The sequence below is a fragment of the Cydia splendana genome, chromosome 21, assembly GCF_910591565.1.
Source record: "Cydia splendana chromosome 21, ilCydSple1.2, whole genome shotgun sequence".
Lineage (NCBI taxonomy): Eukaryota > Metazoa > Arthropoda > Insecta > Lepidoptera > Tortricidae > Cydia > Cydia splendana.
Genome location: NC_085980.1, coordinates 14,526,915 through 14,533,764, shown reverse-complemented (window position 1 = coordinate 14,533,764; position 6,850 = coordinate 14,526,915).

Here is a 6,850-nt window from a genome sequence, read left to right as displayed (position 1 = left end):
GGTTAACCAATAAATGTTATAACTACCCGAAAATTTACAAATCGTTTGTTTACTTTTATTTAAATACCTAAAGATACAGACTATAGTGTTCAGCATAACAATGATCCTGATTCATATTTAATAACCTAATAAGATATTGATCTCATTTCACGATTACGATTACGAATACGCTACGATTTACGATGAATTGTGAGAATAATGTGAGATGCGCGTCAATCACCAAGGCGATCGTGAGTGTCGTATTAAAACCAGTTTCTAAACCATGACAAATTGTTGAATTAGAATCGACTTCAATTACATAAGTTTAACCTCGTAAGACCCAGCATATAAAGTTTTCATATTTTCAGTTTGAACCTTATTCTATATGTAAATTGGAACGAATATCGTTTGTATTAAAAAGCAATGAAACAAAAGAAATGCTACTTTATTTGGTTCATGAAAGGTTCAAATTAGATTGCACAATTATGTATATTGTAATGTACATTTAGTCTCAGGAGGTTAAATATGAAATGTATTGGGAGAGTGACTAGAATTTCTCATTATCTGTGTGAACATTTTCAGTTCCTTCCATGAATGCACCGCAGTGGACATAATTATTCTTAGTAATTGTTGAAAAATATAGCGGAAAAGGATAAAAAATTTGCTGGCAGAAATGGCAGAATTAATGGATAATAGTGTGGATTTGTACGAGTATTAAGAAAAACTGCACTATGTCTACTCGTAATATACGACGAATATTATTACAATTACTCAAATAATAGGGTTTATAAAAATTGGCAACTTTTGTCGCTAGGAATATTGACTAAGAGCTAGTTAAGGTTTAAAAAGCTTACATTGTTTGAAAATTGTTATTTGAATTTTTTTACTTATCTTAACTTAAAATATTTTAATTGCCTTCATCTTATTAATTACAGCATCTCCGGAGACGCAAAAATACGAATATATTTCAAGTTTATATTTTTTCTATTTTATAATTGTTCTTCGTACTTTAAACAAGAACAATTCTCAAACAAAGTGAGAATCATAATTAATATAATTAATTAAGTAACATTCTAACGAACGCTTTATAATAATTTATCACTTATTGACATCAAAAGCTGAAATATTCTAAATTATCGTAAAATATTAGTAGGAAGTAATTAAGGATAAGGTAAAAAAGTTTATTTAAATGCTTAAATATTTTCGCTGAGAAAATTTTATGAAAAAGTCACAGAGAAGAGTATTCGTTTTTATAATTAGGTACAGTTTTACTTTAATTAACGAAGTTTAATCGTCTAAATTTTTATTTAAACTGTTGGTAAAGATATTTTTTCTCTGGCAAAATTGAAGCATTTATGATCAAGGATTTTATAACACCCTTTTAAATGTTCACAGTTCCTCTTTGGACTTGTTTAAGGCAAATTACACAACTGTCTACTTGCTAGAGAGAATCCACATTTTTTTGTTATGTAAACGAACAATATTTGTCATTTACCAATTAAATACTGTTTTTGTAACATATAGGAAAAAATATATAAATTAGGTTGGTAGTAAAAATATTTTGTTATAAACATAATTATTATTATTTTGTTTTAGAATAAAGTCTGGTACATGATAACTCTTTCCACGTGCACTAATTACTTAAGAATATAGCGTAGAAATGTTTCAATTAGGTATCCTTTGTATTTACTTGGACAGTTTTATAAGACACGCTGTTTCTATTTCGTTAATAGCTAAATAAAGACCAATTTATCATTCATTGAAATTATTGTTTTTTTTTATACCCAAAACGCACATATAATTTTTCAGCACCATAATATTTTCATTTTACCCTCAGACCATAACCACAAGACAATTTTATTAAGATGCTTAAAATGTTGTAAAAAAGTGTTTGACTTTCGTAATAAAAGAATGCCTGGGACGTTTTAGTAATTTTACCGTCCACAGCGAAAAAGTAAATAAGATCTTTGTCCATGGTTCATAAATTGCTTTTATGATTGATGTGTTTTTTTTTTATTTACCAAAAGCAAACCGACGCAGTGGTTGATTTGTAAATTTTTAAACATTCTGAAATAAATCGTATTCAAGTTTCAAAAAGCCTACAATTTTATCGTTCTTTTGTTCGACATTTTAAAAATACCTTTGCATATTGAATGTATTTCTTGAAGCATGTTTAATTTAATCGGATTACTGTCATTTCGGGGCAAAGAATTAAATATTGGGAACGCTTTTATTTGGCACATCGTTGGCTTTTAGGATTTATCCTGTCTAGTGTGAAATGTTTTCCCATTTGTTTTAATGCTTTTCAGCGTCCGACATGTTGGAGGGAATACATTAACTCGTCTGAGGATTTACAGATGCAGACATACATGTACTTTATCAGTATAGCGTAATGCAGTTTCAAGTAGTAAAAATAGTTAAGTACATAAATTCTGTAAAACTAAGACCAACAATGTAGTTAGATTAAATTAACCTAAGTTAAAGACACAGATAATATATAAAAAAATTATATATGGATTCCTTGTAGCGCAACTTGATTGCACAAATATTTAAAGAGCGAAATGCATAGCGATTAAAATGAAATATTATTTAAAAAAATTCTAAGGCCTTACGGAAATAGCAAGTCCCCTATAGGCTATACTATCTTTATTCTAAAATTTTAGTACATTTGGCTTATAAATATGTATTAAAAAAACGACCACTGGTTCTAACTTACAAATTTGACCCGTTAGAATACGAGGCTTACTACCTTGGATATATTTAATTTGGTCTTATTAGAAGAGTATAAACTGAAAAATTCTCTTGACTATCGTCTGTTCTGTTTACGAGTCCGACTTCCGGCATTGGTTCTTAACTTCTAAATGATTTTTCGTTCTCCAACTTCCCATAAATTTAGAAATTCTTCGAGACTCACTACACCATTAATCAGCGCTAAATGTGTTCTTAGACAAAAACTTAGTTTGAGCTGATTTGTTTCGGGAGTGTATTTTGAAGTTCTGACATTTCAGATTTAAGACATGATTGACAGTGTTTATTTACTGGATTTAATGCTAAGTACTTTTTTTCATTTCTAGTTGCAACAACATGTGTTTACCTAAATCGTGCTTAATACAGTTCAAGTTCAAATTCATTTCCAACTTTTTTAACTCACAACATGAACAAAACAATGGCGCCCAACTTTCGGGCCCCACGTTGGGCGCCAACGTAGCTTTAATAGTATGATATTTATAAAATAAATAAAGAAGAAGATATAACAAAGAATCATCAAATACATGCTGTGTGCTGATATAAGAATCTGTAAAATTCGTCTTAGAAGGAAGAAGAAGATAAAACAAATAAGAAATGAGAAGATATAAGATGTCGTGTGCCGGCATTAGAATCAGTACGCTTTGTCGTCACTGCGTGTGCGTTCACAAAACGAACTGATTCTTTAGTCGACTCATGCGCAGATCTACAGAAGGAAGATAAAGAAGAAAGAAAAGAAGAACTAAAATGTTTTAGCAGGTAAGTTATCATTTTATACCTCAACTTGTGCTTTCAAATGTCGTCTAACTTTTTGTTTTGATTATTAAATCAAATAACTTGATTAGGTATTTCAAAAGGTACAAATGTGATCATGCCAATCTCTAATCTAAAAGGCCGGCAACGCACTTACAACCCCTCTAGTATTGCAGGTGTTCATAGGCAGCGGTAATTGCTTACCATCAGGTGAATCGTCTGCTCGTTTGCCTCTCATATCAATATAATCATTAAAAAAAGGTCGTGGCCAGATCATACATTTTCATGAATTCCCATTTAAGAATTTATCACGTGATATTAGGTGAGGTTTGACTTTTTCATGATCTGATCAAATTTAAGATCTGGCTACGACAGTTTTGACTGAAAACTGTTTAGATAAAGTCTGGCTAGCCAAAAATTGTTGACAGATATTTCGTTGTTGTATTGTCTATAATTTAAAAAAAAAAGCTAAAAGTCAGTTGTCAGCTAAAAGTCAATTTATGTCATTCAGTCAAATTGTTTGCGGTTTATAATGGGTTTATTTTAAATAATATTAATAATGTATATACTGAGTGATGTTCGCAAGCTATTATTTAAGTTCGTAAATAATTACGACAATGTGCGAAGTCGACGTGTAGCGTTGTATAACGAAAAACTGCAATGTTTACAACTCCGTAACAAATGTAAACAAATTAGAAGGTTGGTGCTCTATAAATATTTTGATACTTAGCATTTAGCATATTTGGCATAGTACTTAATGTATTTTTTTGGTGATGGATTAATATAACGGTATTATCGAGCTAGGTCTTATTTACACTACATTTCATTTCTCGCCTTGTTACAATGGTATATGGTGAGAAAGTGTTAACATAATATATGTGTTTATCGTTGACTGTACTTTACATAGTGGTAGAAATTATGTGAGCTGACTTTGAGTGCACGTCAACGTATATTTAACTTATATCCTTATTCCTTATACTAACTAACTTACGTGTGCACATAAAATCAAAAATATTTTCTAGTATCAAAACTATAATTCCTACTACACAAAGTGTGACCAGCCCAAGATTTTTTTAATTTCCCGCCAACCATTTGTGTAATATTTCAGTAGCCAGACTCTAGTTATCAATGTATGGAGCCAAATTTCGATGATATCTCCGAAACCCTTTAACTATAATATTTAAAACTTCCGCGTTTTGAACACATATTAACTCACATTTATAGACGGGTCTAACGCGAAATTTATTCAATTACCTTTATTTACCGACAAAAATTCAAATTGAAACTGATTCAATTACCTTTAACTATCGTTAACATAGGGTCACACCTTCATGAGGGTCAAATTGGTAGCTTCTAAATACTTACGTATTTTATTCGCCTTCGTTTGTTCCATGCTGATTGCAATAAACTACTATTATAAGTATTCCCTACCCATTTAATCAACCTCAGAAGCACTTGAACTCAATTTGCAATTAATTACGTTTTAATGAGTGCTAATTAATTACGTTACATAAATTAGCAGCGGATAAACAAATATGACGGGGAAATGTACGAGCCGTTTTATCGAGTAATTAAATAGCTATGTTATGTGCGGGTAGAGAAATGGGCAAGTCCTGTTAATAAATGATTGCTCGTGATTTTTATTACTGTTTTCATAACTATCCCGCGATTATTATTATTGTGCCGTGATAGCAGAGGCAAGCAGAGGGAAGCGGTGGTGGCCGAGTAGATATGACGTCCGACTTTCAATCCGAAGGTCGCGGGTTCAAATCCTGGCTCGTACCAATGAGTTTTTCGGAACTTATGTACGAAATATCATTTGATATTTACCACTTGCTTTTCGGTGAAGAAAAACATCGTGAGGAAACCTGCATACATCCGCGAAGAAATTCAAAGGTGTATGTGAAGTCCCCAATCCGCATTGGGCCAGCGTGGGGACTATAGCCCAAGCCCTCTTGCGAGTGAGAGGAGGCCTTTTCCCAGCAGTGGGACGTATATAGGCTGAATGATGATGATGATGATGATGATAGCAGAGGACGCTGGTTCGATTCCAGCCTGAAGCCTTGGTCAATTTTTCTTAGTATAATATATGACATTTATTTCAGTTTTTTAATATAGTCGTCAGTAGAAGTAGCTAAGCAGCCCAAAGTTTATTCAAGATGACAATCGTACATCGATCAACGCATAAATGTATGGAGATGGGAGACTTTCATTGGCGTTTTCTATTAACGATGGTCACTCACTCGTGTTTTCTTAAAAATAAAGTCGTGTCAGTTGAAAACATACTAATTGAATTGAATATATAAATTTAATGTATTTTTAACCTTAGTACAGACTTTAAACCAAGTGAGGGACTGTCATCATAAACGTCATATTTTCATACAAATTTGACATCAGTGATGACATCACCACACTTTCGGCTCGATTCGGAAAATCAATTAGATTTCTACTAGACTTCAACAAGTTACGATAGGGATAATTTAAAGATATTTGTAAGATAGATATGCCAAATTTGACGTTTCCGCGATTCTGGAGGTCCTCTTGAACGATTTCTTAGACATCCAAGTCACATCTAGTCGATATCTAATGTAGATCTAGTTGATCTCTAAATCGTCTCAAGATCTTGTGATTATCTCGAAATCCGAATAGGCCTGTTTATCACTGCAAATGCCCTGTAGAGTTAGCATGGTCTGTCTGATAATATACTCACAAACACTAGAACTTGGCGCCTCACTACCCCGCAACCGTCACCACTCGCCATGAAACGACTGACATTAATTTGTTTGTGGTCTGTGGCTTCGGCTATTTGCTATCCGATGACAGTCGCCGACATTGTACCACTTGAATGGGTGTCATTTATTAATGGATTATAGCATTATGACCATCAATTATGATAGAGTTATGAGGACAGTAAATTAATACAGCTTCTTCATACAAACGTAGACCCAGTTTCCTCTTTGGTAGTTGACATTATGGGAAATATTTTAACACAATTTGATGTATGTACTCGTATCAACCATAGCTCTGCTAACGTTTCGTTTGACTTTTCTCGATTTTTCGATTCTTAATACAACACAACACAGCCTCTTAAGAGGTCGCGAAACCCATGATGGTCCTGGTTTCAAGACTTGGCCCGAAAACGGGCAATAAAACACATACGCGATGAGATGAGGGTCGCGTCGGTGCGGGCTCTCATTTTACACGTCACAAATGCAGGCGATTATGCCGTTCAAGGATCGGGTTGTATAGCCAAAAGCGGCGCTGTCGCTTCGCTAGATCATAGATGCTGCAAAGATGCAGAAGGCCTGAATGATGATGATAAGATAACGGAGCGTGTTCATATTTTCAATAGGCAACAAAATGTCCTTGAACA